The sequence below is a fragment of the Callorhinus ursinus genome, unplaced genomic scaffold (genome assembly GCF_003265705.2).
Source record: "Callorhinus ursinus isolate GAN/ISIS: 27379988/994484 unplaced genomic scaffold, GSC_fseal_2.0 scaffold4, whole genome shotgun sequence".
Taxonomy (NCBI): domain Eukaryota; kingdom Metazoa; phylum Chordata; class Mammalia; order Carnivora; family Otariidae; genus Callorhinus; species Callorhinus ursinus.
In genome coordinates, this window is record NW_027397066.1 from 130729101 (window position 1) to 130749484 (window position 20384).

Genomic DNA, 20384 nt, shown 5'->3' on the forward strand with positions numbered 1-20384 from the left:
ATATTTTATTATGCTTAGAGTGATTAAAAATTACATTAAAAATGAACTACTTTTAAAATAATTTCATAAAGCTTTTTGAATGATTGACTTTTTCCTTATATTAGAATGTTAGGAATTTAGTTTAATGTGACAAAAAATATTTTTTAATAAATATTTTTAGAAGACTTGCATACCTGCTCATACCCCAAGCTATTCTCTACTCTCCTGAACTCAGCCACGGTCATTGTTAATAGTAAGCATCTTTTCCATATTATTTTTTCTATTCACATAAAAATGTCTAGGTCACACGTATTCTTCTATAACCTGGTCTTTTCACTTGAGTATCTTTAATGTAAATTAAAATTTGAATGGCGTGTTACTTTATGGCTATACAATTATGGATATTCTAAAATTATTATTGATGGCTCTTTAGATTGTTTCCAATTTTTATGAGCAGCTTTGAAATAAATGTTGTGGCATACTTATTTATTTTGAATAAAATCCTAGAGGTGGAATCACTGGGTCAAAGTATACATACATTAGTTGGCTTTATATTTAATTGCCAAAACACCTTCCAGAAAGGTTTTCACAATATACGCATAATAATATAAGAACATAAGAATAGTGTTCACCTAAATTTATTCGTGAGTTAGATACCTTATTGCTCCCTTATAAAATGCAATTTTGTTTGCTAGAATTTTCTTCTCATTTTATTCTGTGTAACTCCAGGGTTGACTGTCTCTTTTTTAAAAATTTCATATATTGGCACCAAATAAAATACTACATATCAAGTAAAACATTAATATAAAATATTTTCTTCAATTTTTAAAAGGAAACATTAATGGTTAAAGAAAGAAGGAATTATTGGAAAATGTAACAGGAAAATATTCTTCTGGGGGTAAAAATAAAACATTTCAAATTTCCTTAATTCCATAACTATTATTCCTAGCATTAGGAAGGCACTATTTAACATAGTGCTCTTAAGGAGATCCATTAGGTCACGGGAACTAAAAATAACATATATTAAAGCTCTTCATGTTTAAAACAGGCAATGATGAATGTTAAGGCATTACTAAATAGTTTATGTAACTTCAAGGACTCTACATTTGCCCAATCAAGGATTCAATTTTAGGTATTTTATATACATATACTGTAGCCAAACTTAGAATAAACTTTCATAAAAACTTTCTATTATACAAGTTTCTTAACCTTAAAATGAACTTTTGTGATTCCTGAGTAAATATTTAAGGTGATGCTTTTATTCCTTGACTTGGATCCAGATGTCAACCTTTCATTTTCAACAGCATGTCCATGCAACCCATAGCCAATTGATTTTTTTTTCTATTATGGAGAAAAAAATGAAGAATGTACTCTATAAAAATCCGATGCAGACTTCTTTTTTTTCTACGTTATATCTTATAATGTCTCTTTCCCTTCTATAATTAAAGCCCACAAAATTTTCTTCCCTTTAAAACAGCCAATACTATGTCTGTTAGATAAGATAAATTTTCCCTATTAGCTGCCAGTGAATCTATTTTTTTTCCTGTTTTTATTATGTTGGTTTTGTTTTACATTTTTGAAGTGTTATGTGTCAGGGCTTGGTAAAGTGATGTCTAAAAAGTTACAGATAGTACAGACTTTGTTTTTCTTCTTCTTCTTTCCTTTCCTTTCTTTTTTTGAGAGGGCTGATATTGCAAAATCTAAATCTTTTCGAAGTTTGGACTTACCTTTTTAAAAAGGACATCTCACTGTTTTAGATGGAGTGAGACAATGAAGTAATGAGACATGATTTTACATCTGGTTTATGAATATCAGTTTCAAAGTTTATATTTGCGTATGTTTTAGATTCTTTTCTTTTAGACAAAGCAATTCAAGAACATTATGTCTCACTTAGAGAGTTCTACTGTCTAAATGAAACTGTGCTCACGCTGCAAGAATAAATTAGAATCCTAGAATGCCATAGAAATAATAACACAATTCTTGGTATATGAATGCCTTTGACAATATTAAGGGAAAACACCTGTTGGAATACTCCCAATGACATAGAGGGAATACACCCACATCCGATGCATGTTTTCCATTGTTAGACGGTTTTAATTATCACAATTTTATTCTTCATACTTAATCAAAATGTGCTACCCTACTTTATATACATTGATTCTAGTTCTTGTCTGAAGAATTTCAGAGAATAAATCTAATCCTTCTTTCACATGACAAAAACTTTCATTTTGGAAATATTTAGCATACTGCCTCCCCATATTTACCATTTCCCTTTACTGCTATTTTCCATAGTTTCAAAAACCCATTATCATCCTGATTGTTCTTTTCTGGGCAATATAAATTGATTTTGTCCTTCAGGAGTTGTGTCTAAAGATAAGCAGAATAACCTAGATGTGGTTTAACCTATGCAAAGGAGTGATTCCTTTTTAAGATCTGAAAACTGCTAATAGTCTGAACTTACGTTGACGTCTTTCTAGAAGATGGGTTCCACCATTGGTTCATGTTGTAGACTTGTATTCAACCAAACGCTGTGATTTTTTTTAGGTACCGTAGGATTCAAAAGAGTTTTTGAATCAAAATGTAGGATGTGATATTTTAATATCTTAAATACCATTGTCTGGTTTCGGGCATCTCTTTTCAATAGTTCACTCTATAGAAAACTTATTGAGTTCTTATTTTGTCACCCAGCATACAGTTTTTCACTTTTGTGTCATCTTTAAATTTAATAAGGGTATGTGCATGATATTTACTAAAAATATCATTAGAACATTTAATTTATCCATATTCATGGATATCTTTCTAACCAGGGTTAATGCCAAGTTCATTTTGCTATTTCCCCTTTGGCAGTGGTCTAGAGAAATGGAATCTACTTCTTTCTCCTTCTTAAGGCAGCAGTAGCAACATCAGGGCTCCCTTACATTTGGTTCTCTTGTCCTTCAGTAGCACTCGGCAATTGCAGTTATGATATTGCTTTATGTGATAGGCTGTTAATAGGCTTAGTAGTCACGTAATATGATTGAAACCTAAAACATTGTATAGAAAATCATAAATGTCCAAGAAATGTTTAATTGAATGAAGCCTCAATGGAAAATACCCTATGTATTTACTATAATCTGTAGTTTATCATTTCTCTCTGTGGCAGTTTAGTGAGAACTGCTTTTCCTCTCTAAAAATTCCTCAACACTATCTAGTAAGAAGTTGCTATGACTGAGGTCAAAGAGGTACTGCCTGTGTTCTCCTCTAGGATTTTGATGGTTTTCTGTTTCACATTTAGGTCTTTCATCCATTTTGAATTTATTCTATGTATGTTGTAAGAAAGTGGTCCAGTTTCATTCTTCTGCATGTTGCTCTCCAATTTTCCCAACACCACTTGAAGAAACTGTCTTTTTTTCCATTGGATAATCTTTTCTGCTTTGTCTCTTGAGGCAAGAGAAACAAAAGCAAAAATAAACTACTGGGATCTCATTAAGATAAAAAATTTCTGCACAGTGAAGGAAACAATCAACAAAACTAAAAGGCAGCATTTGGAATGGGAGAAGATACTTGGGAATGACATACCAGATAAAGGACTAGTATCCAAAATCTATAATAACTTATCAAACACAACACCCCAAAAACAAATAATCCATTAAAAAATGGGCAGAAGATATGAATAGACATTTTTCCAAAGAAGACATCCAGATGGCTAACAGACACATGAAAGATGCTCAACATCACTCATCACTAGAGAAATACAAATCAAAACTACAATGAGATGTCGCCTCACACCAGCAGAATGGCTAAAATTAACAACACAGGAAACAACAATTGTTGGCAAAGACACGGAGAAAGGGGAACCCTCTTACACTGTTGGTGGGAATGCAAACTGGTGCAGCCACTCTGGAAAGCACTATAAAGGTCCCTCAAAAAGTTAAAAATAGAACTGCCCTAAGACCCAGTAATTGCCTACTTGGTATTTACACAAAGGATACAAAAATACTGGTTTGAAGGGATACGTGAACCCCGATGTTTATAGAAGCATTATCAACAATAGCCAAATTATGGAAAGAGCCCAGATGTCCATTGGCTGATGAATGGATAAAGAAGAAGTGTTATACACACACACACACACACACACACACACACACACACACACACACACTGGAATATTACTCAGCCATAAGAAAGAATGAAATCTTGTCATTTGCACTGACATGGATGGAGCCAGAGAGTATTAAGCTAAGCGAAATAAGTCAGAGTAAGACAAATACCATATGATTTCACTCATGTGGAATTTAAGGAACAAAACAGATGAACACAAGGGGAAAAAAAGAGAAAGGTAAACCATAAAACAGACTCTTAACTATAAAGAACAAACTGAGGGTTACTGGAGGGGAGATGGGTGGGGGGAATGAGTTAAATGGATGATGAGGGTTAAGGAGGGCGCTTGTTGTGATGAGCCCTGGGTGTTGTATGTAAGCAATGAATCACTAAATTCTACACCTGAAGCTAATATTATACTGTATGTTAACTAACTGGAATTTAAATAAAAACTTGAAGGAAAAAATTCTTCAACACTATTATATTTAATATATTTAAAATTAATATAATTAATTTATTTACAATAATTAAATTATATATAATTTAAGAGGATTTGGGGGGACAGAATTACACTGTAAAAAATTACTATTACCAGACATGTCAATTATTAAACTATTAAAGGAGATATTAATAGTTTTATTTTAGCAAATAAAGAATTTAAGCATAGAGTCAGAATGAAAACAGAAATTGTCCCAATTGTTCTAAGATTAGTTAGGGGACATTGATAGACTAGGCTTAGTAAATTCAAAAACGTAAGAATTTTTTTTTTTGAGGGTTATATATGAATTATTCTAAATCCTAGGATAAGCTACATTTCTATTACAGGAAACATCAATAGACATGCTTCCATTTATTTAACTTTAAATAAATGTTTAAACTTTAAACATTTGGTTATTGATGAGAATATTTATTTCTACTTGATTTTATGGTTAGACTTTTGTTGCACAGACATAAACACACACACAGACTTTCATTGTTTTTGTACAGGATTCAAACTACCATTGAATAGGAAATCTTTTGTCACCTTGAGCATTGCTTTCATTTTTTTGGAGTTTGATTTTGCCCTATTCTATCATACCACTCTCACCATAGTTATCCCAATAAAATCTCAACCATATTTCCTGTATCCATGTCAATATAAGGCTACATCTTGAAAAAGAGGAATAGAAGGGAACTTCAATTTTTTTTTTTTTTTACCACTTTCAGTGTGAATAGAGTTGGGGGCGTGCAAGGAGCACCACAGGATGGTTGTCACTGCTTCTCTCGGGAAGTTCACAGAGAACTGGTAGAACCAACAGAGTAGTGAGATCACGCACAAGAAACAATAAACAGGAACGGATAATCGCCTCATCTGTTCAACAGATCAGTTGGAAGTTAGAGGTGTCTGTCCATTTCTAAAATGGAGGTGATAGGAGTGTATGTAGAGTGGAAGAACATGAAAACCAGGGAGTGCTACCCAGAAGATGGAGAGAATGAAACACAGAGTAGGGGAGGGAGTAGAAAGTGCTTTCAACTACATCAGTGACTGTGTGCAAGGAGGGGCAGCTTTTTCCAAACTGTGAGTGACCCACTAAAGAGTCATCACATTAATTTGATTGTAATCAAGATTAAAAAGAAATTCCTGGCATAAACTAGATTAGAATAGTACAAAAATACACAGACATTACAAAGTGGAAAAGTATGTGCTGTTTCAGGAAGCCTGTATTCCCACACATATAATGAGTATATTATACATGGAAAATATATAACAAATATTTATAATATATTACATAATATACAAATATAATACATATAAAATAGAAATTTAATACACATTTGTATTGTATATATACATATGTTGAGGTGGTAGAATAAAATATATTTTTTTCAGTAGGTAGGGGCAAAAATTTTGACAGCCACTGAAGTGTTGAATGTAGTCTGCTTCTTTAGGAAAGAGAATGGGAGGAGAAAGATAAGAATCTCCTAGTTCTTGTACAACCTGAAAATCAGTTTCCCTAAAACCATAATACTTAATTTGTCTACCATTACGGGTAGACAATTTGTGTGACGGCTTTACAGTTGGAAATGGACTAAGCACTCTAAATAACTAATCTTACAGGGATCGATACAAGTAATAGCATAAAAAATGTGAACAAAATTTAGAGAAACATAGAACTCCATGACCACACACCTGTTTCCAAGCCCACCCTCCCACTCTATTCAGGCAAACCTATGTTTTATTATGACATGTACACTGTGTTTTGGAAGCATCTTTTAAATAGAAATGTCATTTCCAATCCTCCCACATACCATCATTCAAAACTCTTTCCCACATTTATATCCTCCACAAAAACTTTCATAATTAACCAAATACAATGTGGTAATTTCTCCCTGAGTATCCACCTTTATTCCTCACTGTCCAGATCTTAAAATAGAGAGAGTCCATCATTTAGTCCCTATTATATGTGGGCATTTATAGAAAAAGTAAAATAATTCTTGTATATAATTTCTATGGATGCAGAGTTAGGGATATTGTATATTCTGTGTATATGGATATAATATAGATATTATATAATCATATGTCTTTCTAGTTAAATGTTACTTCAGATAAGGGTTGCATTTATTTTGATTTTTGTATTTTTTAGGTGAGAGGGATGAAATTTGTTTACAGTCTTTCCCAAGGGTGGTGCAATGAACATTATAGAGTTAAGCTACTTTTAGATTCTGGTAATGATAGTAATGGTGCTAATTTTGTCCTGAAGAACAGATTGTTTCTTGAATCCATAACTTCTTTCAGTAGTCTTATTCCATATCTTTTTCAGCATAGAGTATTTCAGCAGAGTATCCTCTACAAAACAGCTGTGAATACATATTTATATGTGATTTCTTACTATGCTCCCTAAGTAGGGCAAACTTAGACTCCTTCGTAATATATTAAAAGTGCATGCAAATATGATATCCAAAAACAGTACAGAGGACACTGTTTCAACAATTGCATGCACATGTGTTAGAATAAATCTGTGAACTCACCTCCTCTTATCTTCTTGTATCCTGGGTTTTTCTTATTGTTTTTTTTGGGTGGAATATTCCTCTTTCAGTGGGCCAAGATATTTTACAAGATTAAATTGGACGTTTATGATTCAGAGATGGCATTAATAGTTGATGTTCCCTTTAAGTTTGGAACATTCTTATTGTTGGACATGTATAAATGGCAGGTGAATAGAGAAAAATAAATGTTTGAAAAAATGAATCGAAATATATTTTAGAAAGGAAAAGATCAGAAACAAGGTAACAGGCAAGGTTGGAAATCAATTCAGTGAGGGCAAGAAAGCTGGTTTATTAACAGGAATAATGCTGTACAGACTACCCTCACACCTGAGGCTCTGCTCAGCAACTCTTTGTTACAAATTAATGGGCATCAAAATCATAAATCTTCTCGATGCCTGTTAAAACTAGATATAAACCTATCAAATTTTATTCATTTATATGAGCACCTCTTAGATTTGTGTACCGTTTTTGTGTCCTTATTCATTAATTTCTTCTATTTGTTTATTAAATTTAAATCTTCTGTATTCTTTGTTTTTTTCTTTTTATAATTTTTTAGTTAGATTTTTGTTTCATGTTTTCACTTTTCTTTACATCTTCAATTTTTAAAATTTTTTAAAAAAGATCCTGTTTATTTATTTGTCAGAGAGAGAGAGCACAAGCAAGGGGGAGCGGCAGGCAGAGCAGGCAGAAGGAGAAGCAGACTCCCCACCAAGGAGGGTGCCCGATGCAGGAATGATCCCAGGACTCTGGGATCATGACCTGAGGGGAAGGCAGACACTTAACCGACTGAGCCACCCAGGCTTCCCAACACCTTCAATTTCAATGTCAATGTTGAAAGGGGATGTTGCAAGTTGGCACTTTGTTCATGTGTCTTGCATAGTGGCATTTTGTCTGTTTTAATTTGTCAATTAAATTTGGGCATCGGGATCAGAACCCTGTGTTAAAATCCTGGCTCTTCCACTTAATAGCTTTGTGACTGGGTAAATTACTCAACCTTTCTGCAGTTTCCTCCTCTGCAAAACAGAAAAAAATGGGGATACCTCTCTCTGACTGCTGTTAAGAAGATTAATAAAGATAACATGTAACACATTTATCCTAATGCTAGAGTCAGTGATAGAGCTGTGAATACATATTTATATGTGATATACCTTTCAGTTTTATATTGTATATTCTATCACTTATATGCTATATAATACATACTGTGTGTTCCAGATAAACTCTTCCTGTCCCTATTGTATAACCACAACCCAACTGCCCCTTAATTAATCAAGATCAATTATTCTCATGTTTGTGTGCTGGCACAAGAAGCCCAAAATGCCCAGATCATAGTCTCAACTTCTACATGGGACCATTGTTTAATCTCCTGAGGGAAGTGTTAATCTTTTGGGAAGCAAGACATTTGCAACAAACAGAACCCACCATTTCAGAGATGAGAAGCACAGTCTTCAGGTAATTCATTAGGAATAACAGTAAGACAAGACTTTGCTACTTTTTCACTTGTTCCTGAACCTGTGTACCTTTGGGAGAGCTAGGCATAGTATCTGTACCAGTTTAATGTACGTACTGCATCATGTGGGAGAGTATCCTATTTGGACCAGTACTGTAACTGAGTCTCCAATAATCCATTCAACCATAATAGGAGGTCAGTTGCTTCTGAGTAAAGGGAAACGTGATACAACCAGTGACCCCATGGGGTCAGCATAGCACATCACTTCTTTCTTCTGTAAAAAGTGTTCTTCGGTCAAATGCAGTGCTCTGATGGATACCATGATGGTAAATATGACATTCAAAAAAACTTTGGGTGGTGTTGCTGGCAGAGCAATCTAAATATAGAAGACAAAGCCGTATGTAGAATAAGTATGTATATTTTAGTGATCACAAATCTTAACTTCCTCCATGATGGGTACAGTCCAATAGAATCAAAGCGTATAAAAGTGGCTGGTTGGTCTCCTCTGCATATGGTGCCCTAGCAGGGGCTTGGTGTTGGTGTCTGCTTCTGGAAGGTTAGACATTCGACATTAACAAGAGCCAAATCAGCCTTGGTGAAGAGAAGTTTAATTTGTTGAGTTCATGTATAACCTCCATCCTTGTTGAGGATGCCACTTTGAATAAACACTGGGGTAGCTGAAGAAAGGCTGAATAATATTCACAGAGCATTAGCTAATCTTATCCACCTGATTATTAATATAGACCTCCTGGCTTTTATACATAGCACTCAGAACAACAATACACTCAAAATTGGGGCCCATTCCAAATGGTCTATCCACAAACCTTCTTGTCATCAATACTGTAATATTTTATTTCCAATAAATCTTCAGACAGATCTGTAGCTCACTGTAGAGGAGCTGCCATCCCTCCCTTATTATACCAAGAGTGAATAAGCAGATCGACTGCCCACCGTGTTGCCCATTGGAGGATTTCTCACCCTCACTCTCCTTCAGGGGCTGTCATGCTGCACCAGTCCACTGCTGGCTGATATCAGCAGATTGCCTGCTTCCCCGCACCCCCCCCCATAACTGGTCCTAGGGAATTCCCAAAGTGGTCTTTGTTTAGGTTGAGGAAGAGGTGAAATGCAGTTGGAGTAAGCAGATGCCACAAAAATACAAAGCAATTACTCCTGTAACTTCACATTTGCCTTCAGGACTTGCTTGAGCCCAATCTTGTATGGACTGCTTCCCCTTGAAAATTGAGTGTTGTTATTAACTTCAACTTCCTAACTTGGCAGTTTCAACAACAATTCATGTCTCATAAGATAATCAGTTTCTACTAGGAACCAAGTCAGGGGCTCTTTCTCAAAAAGAGACTCCTTGCAGAAATAAGCATGGCTATTGGGTCTGGGCCATGATTCGTCATCAAGACTTACCAAAAGCTCCATATAATTTATCTACTTGCCTCAGATTGGAGCAGCAAACTCACTTGTTTTACATGTTGCTTCCAAAATTCACAGATAATACCTTTTTTTTTTGTTTGTTTGTTTTTGGTGGTGGTGGTGGTAAGGGTTACAAGATCCAGCAACATGTCTTTATGTTTGAAGGTAAGATCCCAATACGTCCAGAATGCTGGGCTTCTAGACATTTTCCTGAGATGGGGAGTATCCGCAGAGATATACCTCTTATCCTCTTGTATATTTGTGTCTTACCAAGTCATCTAGGATATTTGCCACATCCTGTTCACAAGGTCCAAACAGCATGAACTTATCAATATGGTGGACAATAATGGGTAATTTGTAAGAAGGTGGGCCTATCAATTCTTTTGAGCACTAGATTATGACAAAGATAGATCATGTAGCCTTAAGTTAAAAAAGAGAAGCCATGGTGTTCTCTCTGCCATGTGAAAATAAACTGTTCCCAGTGGGTTTTGGATATATATATATTTTTAAAACGTTTTTAATGCTCAGTAGCTTCAAACAATGCCCCATGAACTCTGTGGACTTCTTTCTGTAATGAGATCACATCTCAAACAGAAGCTGCATTTGGAGTCACCACCTAATAGGGCTGCAATAAGCCATTGTTATTTTTTTAGATAAATCTGTCTTCCAGTTGAGTTAAATGAAGATTCAATAGGAATTACTACTCCTGTATCCTTCTAGTCTTGGGTGGATCCCATGATACTTACAATTACCTCAGGTAGGCAGTATTGTTTTTTTATTTATTATTTGAAAAGGAAGATCTATTCCAGGTTTTCCTCTTAACCCTTCCTACGTCAGTCACCCACAGGCCAGTTTCAGTGAGCCAGAGTGGGTCTTCTGCAAGTTGTAGGGTATGCCTATGTCAACTGCAAATTCATGAATTAGCAGAGGGTTGATCCTCAGGCCAAATGGACTTACAGTGAAACTGACTTGGGTAAAATATTCACTTATCCCCTGACCTCTGGAAACCTCTCTTATGATGGAGCGCCATGACATTTTGCCCAGATATGAACTTTATCCCAGAACCAGTGTTCAGTGTTTATCTTCTCCCAGTGCCTGATAAAAATGGTTTTAGGTCCTTTTCAGGAAAAGTAGAGGGAAAGAAATTTAGAGCTCATACTTGTGACTCTTGTGCCTGATCCTCAGTGATACTCATCCTCCCCTAAAGTGAATTTGAATCGGTGAACTGGGTCAGGTCTGGGAATTGACTTAGGGATGTTGTGGCATCACATGTCTTTAGAAACCTAGAGCTCTGTATGCTTGTGTTTGTTGTCATTGTAGAGATCAAGTGAGACTTCTGTAGGCTGCCCATCTGTCTAATGGGCATCACCAATTAGGTGCCTCTAAAGATCTTTACAGGTTACATCATTTTCATTACTGCTCCAACTTTCCTGCTTATTACAGAATCAGTGCCCACTTCGTATCCAGAAATTAAGTACTGTTACTTGGCGTCTAACATTCTCAGATCCTAAGCCCTCCACAGTAAAATTAGGAAGTATGTTCCATGGTGTAATATCAACTATCATTTCTGGCCTGCAAAGAACCATGTTAGAGCTCTTCAAGGATAATGGAGCTCCCTTCACTGATAAATGTCAGTGCTACAGAAGAGTGTCCTTCTGGATTCTTCAGGGCATGTATTAAAGGTTGGTTGAGTAAGCTACACATAATAAAGCTACTCCAATATTTCCATCTCCTTATTCTTTAGATTCCTTCTTTGGATTATACACAGGAAGTTCTGGAATCTCAAGTTCATAAATACACAATACCATTGAGTCCAGATTTCCATCAGACAACAAACTATTAAAACTATTTCTAGTGCTTGAGCGAACACATTAAACAAAGACCCCTGATAAATACGGCATCAAGAATTCCATCTGACAGAGCGTTAGGCTAGTTCCTCCCCAGTTTAATACTGATAGAATGCAATCCCACAAATATTCTCCAGGTTTGTGCTGAAATACTTTGAAAAATACTATGATTATTTTGACCTTCATGCTATCTTTTCCTTTTCCATACTTTTTACTTGTTCATATTCAGCATACGGGAGTCTAACTCTAGTTACAGATCTAGAGCCACTAAGAAGTATGGAGAACAGGGACGTCTGGGTGGCTCAGTCAGTTAAGTGTTGCCTTCAGCTCAGGTCATGATCCCAGGGTCCTGGGATCGAGTCCCGTGTTGGACTCCTTGCTCGGTGGGGAGCCTGCTTCTCCCTCTGCCTGCCACTCCCCTTGCTTGTGCTCTCTCTTTCTCTGACAAATAAATAAATAAAATTTTTAAAAAAGAAGAAGTGTAAAGAACACATTTTGAGGCATAAGAAAAATGCCTCAAATAAAAGGCAATGAAGGATTTCCAAGAAAGGAAATCTAATGGCCTAATCCTAAGAAAGTCAAGCTGTTTCTCTAGGACAGTCACAGTGGAATTTAAAGGATAAAGGTCACCAGATTATTCTGAATCTACCCAGATTTCTCAAGTCCAGTTCTTTAGGACCCACACTTTCTCAACCATGACTTTCATAAAGAAGACCTGTTCAGACTATGAATCAAAAGTAGCACCATAATTCAGTTTGTGCTGTAATTATAAGCAGAAGCATAAAATTTAGATTTGCTTTAGTAAACAGTGGCCTTGGAGCTATGAGGGAGCAGATAGTCTTGGGTAGTCATGGAAGCTCTCTGAGGGGCCCAGAACTACTTCTGGTAGCAAATATTCCATGAGCCAGGGTTCAGTAAGAAGAGCAGAAACCAGTCCAAGTATTTAAAGGCAGAAGGGATGTCATATAGAGAATTAGTGGGGGGGAAAACACAAAAACAAACAAACAAAAAAACTATAGAAAAACCTTTGGGTAAGAAGAGCAGAGGAGCTACTACAAATGTTAAGGAAGTCAAGTGGTGTGAGAATCAGGAGGAACATGATATCATGCCTGCAGCATGATAATGGCTAGCTTACTGGAGGCTCCCAACAACATGTCAGGCCAGCAGTGCTCTCTTTCGCATACAGTCTAGTACTTCCAATAATATGCTCCAAAGGAATTACTTCAACTATGAAATTTTTCTCTGCTTGACTCCCTTTAGCGGGGTAATCAAGACTTTTGTATGCCTCCAGAAAGAAACACATAATTTATTTTGATGTCAAAATAAACAAAAAACTAAAAATAAAAAAGAATTCAAGAACACAAAAGCAAATACAATATAAACATTTTCCATTGTGGTCTGTTTTTATTTTTAGTCCCTTAACTGTTACTCTTATAATGCTCTTATAAACATTTAATCTGATAGTCAATGTATTCATTTTAGGAATGCAATCTAAAAAACAAAATGAGGAATGTGGAAAAAAATCACCTCGATATTATTTATGTTGCTAAAATAGACAAGTGATTTTAAGATTAAAATATTTTATTCTGATGGTTCAAATAGGGAGATGATTTTTCCCCACTTTCTGGTTCCTAAGAGGAAGAATTTTCCTTATTAAAATATTGTGGCCCCTTAACCCATGCTTTATTCCTTTCCACAGAAGTAGGGTGAATTATTTTATCAAAGCCATTGATCCATATTTTTCATGTGGTTGGAGCTAATCATTTTAAAATCTGAGAGTAAGAGATCTCTTTCTGCTCACTCCATTTAAAACACTGTGAGGCAACAGTCCTGGATAAAAGTGTTGCTCTGTGGTACCATACATGTTGGGTGAGGTGGTGCAGGATCTGGACTGGAGAAGGGGGCAGGGAAGCACTCCACTTGACTCTCACATTTCAGATATAGCCTCCCTTACAGCTTCATCAACAGTAAGGCAGATCTGCTTTCCTCCAACATCTATCTCACATGTGGCTTTGGAAACAGATTTAGAAGAGGAGTGTGCAAACTGAGCCCAACAACAAAAAGACAAAGTGCCCAACTTAAAACAATGGGGAAATGTAATGTACAAGATGGTGACTATAGTTAATAATACTGTATTGTATATATATATATATATATATATATTAAGATTTTATTTATTTATTCATGAGAGACAGAGGGAGAGAGAGAGAGAGAGAAGCAGAGGGAGAAGCAGACTCCCAAGGAGCAGGGACCCCGATGCGGGACTCGATCCTAGGACCCCGGGATCACGATCTGAGCCGAAGGCAGACGCCCAACCATCTGAGCCACCCAGGTGCCCTGTATTGTATATTTGAAAGTTCCTAAGAGAGTAGATCTTCAAAGTTCTCATCACAAGAAAATAATGTGTAACTCTGTGTGATGGTGGATGCTAACTAGACTTACTACGGTGATCATCTGCAATATATACAAATACTGAATCATTATGTTGCACATTTGGAATTAATGTAATGTTTGATGTCAATTATATTTCAATTTAAAGAAATGGGCCGAGGACTTGATGAGACACATTTTCAAAGAAGATAGTCAAGTGGCCAGTAAATACATAAAAGATGCTCAACACCATTAGCCATTAGGAAAATGCAAACCAAAGCCACAAAATACCACTTTACACTATTAGGATACCTAACTACCTGAAGTGGAAGGAACCAGATACAAAGGAGCATGAGTTGTACGATTTCATCCATGTGAACGATTCAGACTATGTAAATCCCTAGAGATAGAAAGCAGATTAATAGTTGCCAGGGGCTGGAGAAAAAGGGGAATGGGAAGCGACTGGTAAAGTGTGTACGACGCTTCTTCTGGCCGTGATGAAGATGTTTGTTTCGGGATTGTATAGAGGTGATGGTGGCAGAGCATTGTAAACAGACTAAATGCCACTGAATTGTACATTTGAAAATATTTAATTTTATGTTATAATGAAGAAAAAGAAAACCCTACATGTGGTTCTTTTAAATGTGAACCTTGAGACTCAGACTAAGTAAATTTTGTGAAACAAAATAAACAGAGGCTTTATGCCATGGGGATATACAGTTTTAGACCTTAGGCTTTAGCTAGTTGGACAATGCGGGATTTATAAAAAGCCCATCCTGGCCTTAAACAAATATGCATGAGCTTACTGAGCCCTAATAAACATGCAGTTGAGGCAAGGATTCTGTTATAAGAAAATATTAATCTCTGCACACCAGCTTGTTTAGCTTCTGGGAATGCATATGTAAAGGGGTTTCCTCGTGCATTTGACCAGGGAATCTCAAACTTCAGTGTGCTTGCAAATCCCTTCAGCAGCTGGTTAAAGTGTAGATTCTGGTCCAGTAGGTATGGGGTAGAATCTGAGCTTCTGAATTTCTAACAGGCTTCTAGCCGACACAGACGCTGTTGGTGCACAGATTTCATTTCTTGAGTGGGATTAACCATTTATTTGGATCTGTCATTTTTAGTGTCGGCACCAAATAGTGACTGGAATGCAAGGCGAATGGATACTCCTCCCTCTGGCTCCCTTTGGACGACTTTGTCCTTATAGGTTCCCTCTTTCTTATTTAACTATTATAGATTCTCATTAAAAATGTCAGGGTGGTATTATTTTTCAATAATCTTAGGAACTGAAATGATAAAATCATGGGAGAGCAATGCCTATCTGCACTTTTTCTTCTTGACTTGCCATGGGTCTTTCTTTCTTTCCTTCCCGTCTGTCCCTTTGCCTACCTATCACCCTGCCTTTTGTCTCTTTCTCTCTAGCCCACTCTCTGACCAACTCTGTCTGCATCTCTATTGTACACTTTTTTGTAACAAAGGGATTAAGAAAGAATAGACCAAAGGTTAGAGAGAATTTTGCACGGTCAAGGATGAACTAACTGACAGACACAGAGATAGAACCCAAATTTCCAGATGTATATTTCTTTTTTTTTTTAATTTTATTTATTTATTTGACAGGGAGATAGAGAGAGAGCACAAGTAAGCAGAGTGGCAGGCAGAGGGAGAGGGAGAAGCAGGCTCTCCGCTGAGCAGGGAGCCGGACGTGGGGCTCAATCCCAGGACCTGGGATCATGACCTGAGCCAAAGGCAGATGCTTAACCGACTGAGCCACCCAGGCTCCCCAGATGTATATTTCTTTTAAAAAATTGCACTTTTACTAAACTTCTGCAGATATATTTTAACAAGACATCCTACTTATAGAGGATCACCTATTTTAAAAATATAACAATTAATTCACTGCCCCTCTTTCACTTCTGTTAGAATGACTTATTGTCCCTGGTATGTTTTGCTAATCTGGAGGATAGAGCTAGTGTAGAATAGGAGAGATGAGAGAAGAAAGGCAAAGCTTCATGGCTATTGTTGCCCTATTATCTATGTAACTGCAGAAATGACCCCAATTCTTTACCCTTTCCTAAATTCATGCCCTTTGCTATGTGACTTCTTTATTCCTATCATTAAAGGCAGAGTTTATTTACTTGCTTCTTGATTTTGGATCTGCCATGTGACTTGTTTTGACCATTGGGGCTGTTAACAGACATGACACCATATAATGGTTAATTTAGGTTGACAAAATGTAAACGGGTTTTGAAATCTACTGTCAGTAGTGCACGTACTATAATTATCAATATACATTTGGTAAACTTGAAAATTACCTGTAGACTAATATCATTTTTTGTTTCCGATATTTATTTCAACAAGGACCATTATATTATACTCTTCAAAGTGGAACATCTATAAGGGTTTTGGGTAAAATGTTACCAAAATCTTATCTATAACAAATTGCTCCTGAACTTTAGAAAATGGGTGTAATTTAATTAAGAGAATGCCTTTTTCTCAGATTTTGTTATGATAATGTTCTAATTCTGTCAAGTGCACGATTATAACATACCTAGATTCTATTGGATACATTGGATATTTTAGTAACTTTTTTTTTAAGTAAATGGACATTTAATTTTTTTTAAAGATTTTATTTATTTATTTGACAGAGAGAGACACAGCGAGAGAGGGAACACAAGCAGGGGAGTGGGGGAGGGAGAAGCAGGCTTCCCGTGGAGCAGGGAGCCCGATGTGGGGCTCGATCCCAGGACCCTGGGTTCATGACCTGAGCTGAAGGCAGATGCTTAACGACTGAGCCACCCAGGCGCCCAATATTTTAGTAACTTAATGATATTAATATTTATAAAAATCTGGAAATTGTATCTCATTGAAACTAAGACCACTGGACTGACTTAATTCAACTTGGTTCATACGACTGTTAGCTTATTGTAATAGAACTCAGAACCCACCAATAGTTAAATGCTGATTAGGATCAACTACTTTCCTATAATCTTGTCATGAAGTTATAATGAAATAAAGTCTTATAGACTCTGTTCTTCTATATTCTTCTACAAATAGGCATTTATCAGCAAACAAGAACAAAGCAATCATATAAATTTTTTCTGTGGCTCAATGAATTCCCAGCTTTCTGTCTTTCTTTGGTGCTTCAAAAATGACTTGTATGAAAATTCTACTTCAGAAAAATAAGACATTTCAGTGTCAGGATATGGCCCATCATCCCCTGAACTCAAGAAACTAGAAATCCTCTGAGAACTAGTGGCAGGATATAGGACATTTTAGGGACCAATTCTTGGGCACCAACCTCTAGCATATAGTCTCCTTGACCCAATAAACTCTTTTTTTTTAAAGATTTATTTGTTTATTTTGAGAGAGTGAGAATGAGAGAGAGAGAGAGAGTGAATGAGAGCGGGGAGGGTTAGAGGGAGAAGCAGGCCCCTCGCTGAGCAGGGACCCCGATGCGGGACTTGATCCCGGGACTCCAGGATCATGACCTGAGCCGAAGGAAGTTGCTTAACCAACTGAGCCACCCAGGCGCCCCACCCAATAAACTCTTAATCCTATTTATGCAAGAGTGAGAAGAATCATGACACTATTAATTTTACTAATGAAAATCCATTCCCAGCATCTATTAATCTTAGTAAATCCTCTAGTGTTAATGGAAGGTAAAAATCTTTGAAGTTTTTGTAGTAGCTAACTCTAGAGCATGGCTTCCTGATTAGAATTATAACTGACCACTAACATTACCAATTAAAATTAGAATCCCAATTAGAGTCTGCATTCCTAATTAGGGTAATTGATCCCACCTACAGTACAATTGAAATTAACATATGCATAAATTCATATTTTCTGTGTTTTCTGTATGCTTAATTGCACACGTCATAACTCATTGGGTATAAGAATATATAAGATAACTAAATCCTACCAGATTGTTTTTCAAAATGTGCCAATTTATATTTGCAGCAACAAAGAATGAGAATATCAAACCCCACAGTTTTGCCAATGATTTTTGTTATCTAGTTTTTGAAATTTTTTACATTCTTATGAATTTTAATGTCTTTCTGATTAATAATGAATTTGGACATTCTTCAGATCATATTTTCAAAAAAATGTTAGCTTTTTGGGCTTCCCTTTCTGGGAATTGCATATATAAGTATATATATATATATACTATATAAATAATAATTCAATTTATATATATAAATATATGTAATAATATAGAATATGTAAATAATTTAATTTATTTAAACAAAAAAAATTTAGCCATTTCTCCCACCATTCTATTCCCCACCCCCACCTCTGACAACTACCAACCTGTTTTTGTATCTATGAGCTTGGTTATTTATTTATTTAGATTCCACATTAAGAGAGGTCATATGGTATTTGTCTTTCTCAGACTTATTTCACTTTATATAATGGCCTTGAGGTCTATCCATGTTATTGCAAATGGCAAGGTTTCATCCTTTTTAAGACTGAATAATATTCTATCATATATACATATATATGAGATAGATAGATATAGATAGATAGATAGATAGATAGATAGATAGACAGATAGATAGATATCACAATTTCTTTATTCATCCCCTCATAGACACTTACGTTATTTCCTTTTATCTGTATCTCTATTGAGTTTCCTGTCTTTGCCTTTGACATACTCACTAATAAATATTCCATGTTAATAAGAGACTTTCATATTTCTTTTTTTAATTAAAGATTTTATTTATTTATTTATTTAAAGATTTTATTTATTTATTTGAGAGACAGAATGAGATAGAGAGAGAGCATGAGAGGGGGGAGGGTCAGAGGGAGAAGCAGACTCCCCGCTGAGCAGGGAGCCCGATGTGGGACTCCATCCCGGGACTCCAGGATCATGACCTGAGCCGAAGGCAGTTGCTTAACCTACTGAGCCACCAGACGCCCTAAAGATTTTATTTATTTATTTGACAGAGAGAGAGAGAGAGAGCACAAACAGAGGGAGCAGCAGAGGGAGAGGGAGAAGCAGGCTCCCTGCAAGGAGCCTGATGTGAGACTCGATTCCAGGACCCCGGGATCATGACCCGAGCCGAAGGCAGATTCTTAACCGACTGAGCCAGCCAGGCACCCCAAGAGACTTTCATATTTCAACAGAGACTCTCTCAGGTTCTGTTAAGAGAAAAATACATATGAAAATAAAGAAGGCAAGCATTTCTGGAGCACAGCCTCTTGGGAATCTAGAAACAGAGGGATCTTACTTGATTGGAATCTATTTTTACAACCGGAAAACTCTTTTTAGGTCCAAGCAGCCCCAGAGATAGATTAACTGCTTGTCTCTTAACAAAATGTATTGATAATGCTCTAGCCAGATTTCCTTGTTTTATTTGTTTGTCATCTTCCCCTCCTTTGAAATATTTTCTACGTCTAACAGCCAGAACTTGCAACTGTTTCTCAGGTGACCATTTTGAGCAACTGGGTCCTTCCCTGGTCATGTGCTAGAAGCCCACAATCCCTAGAAATACATGTTCTTTCAAATAAGTCCTTAACAAGGGACTGACTGGCCTGTGCTTAGGAGAGCCTTACCTCCCTTGCTTACCATCAGATGATTGAGGTCCAATCTACACTCTGGAGTTCCCCTGCAAGAGCATCCTGAGGCAGGGGAACCAATTCGTCCCTGTTTGCTGACATTTTCAATTTCAGCTCTGAAAGCCCTGTGTCTAGGAATTGCCCTTGGTCCTAGGCAAGCCTACTTGGGACTTTGCCTGGCTTCACATTCTTGCTTATCATCCTCTGTCCAGCTTCCCACACCTCTCACTAGTTTCTACTGAGTAATTCCTTAACAAAAGTCTTGCACACAAAGTTGTCTTGGAGTCTTCTTCTGGGGAAAGTGACCTAAGACACTCTCTTAACTCTAATGCCTTATGCTATTATGACTAAGCTGGTTTTTCTGGTCTTTTGGCTCTTTTTCTTGCTATTACTAATGTGTATCTATAAGGCCCAATTTTTCATTTCCATGATGACAACCATGACCTGACTGATCCAGTTAGTCAACATGATCATGTTGGGAAGAATTTAGATACCAAAAGACTTGTAGCGTATTTAGCAGATGTTCTTTGTCATAAAATAGCTTCTACTAAAAACGACCCCCAAACCCCTTTATTTTATTATTATTTTATTAAATGCTAAATAGCTTATGAACTTAGGAATCTTTTACAGTGCTACCCAAGGGAAAATTTTTATTT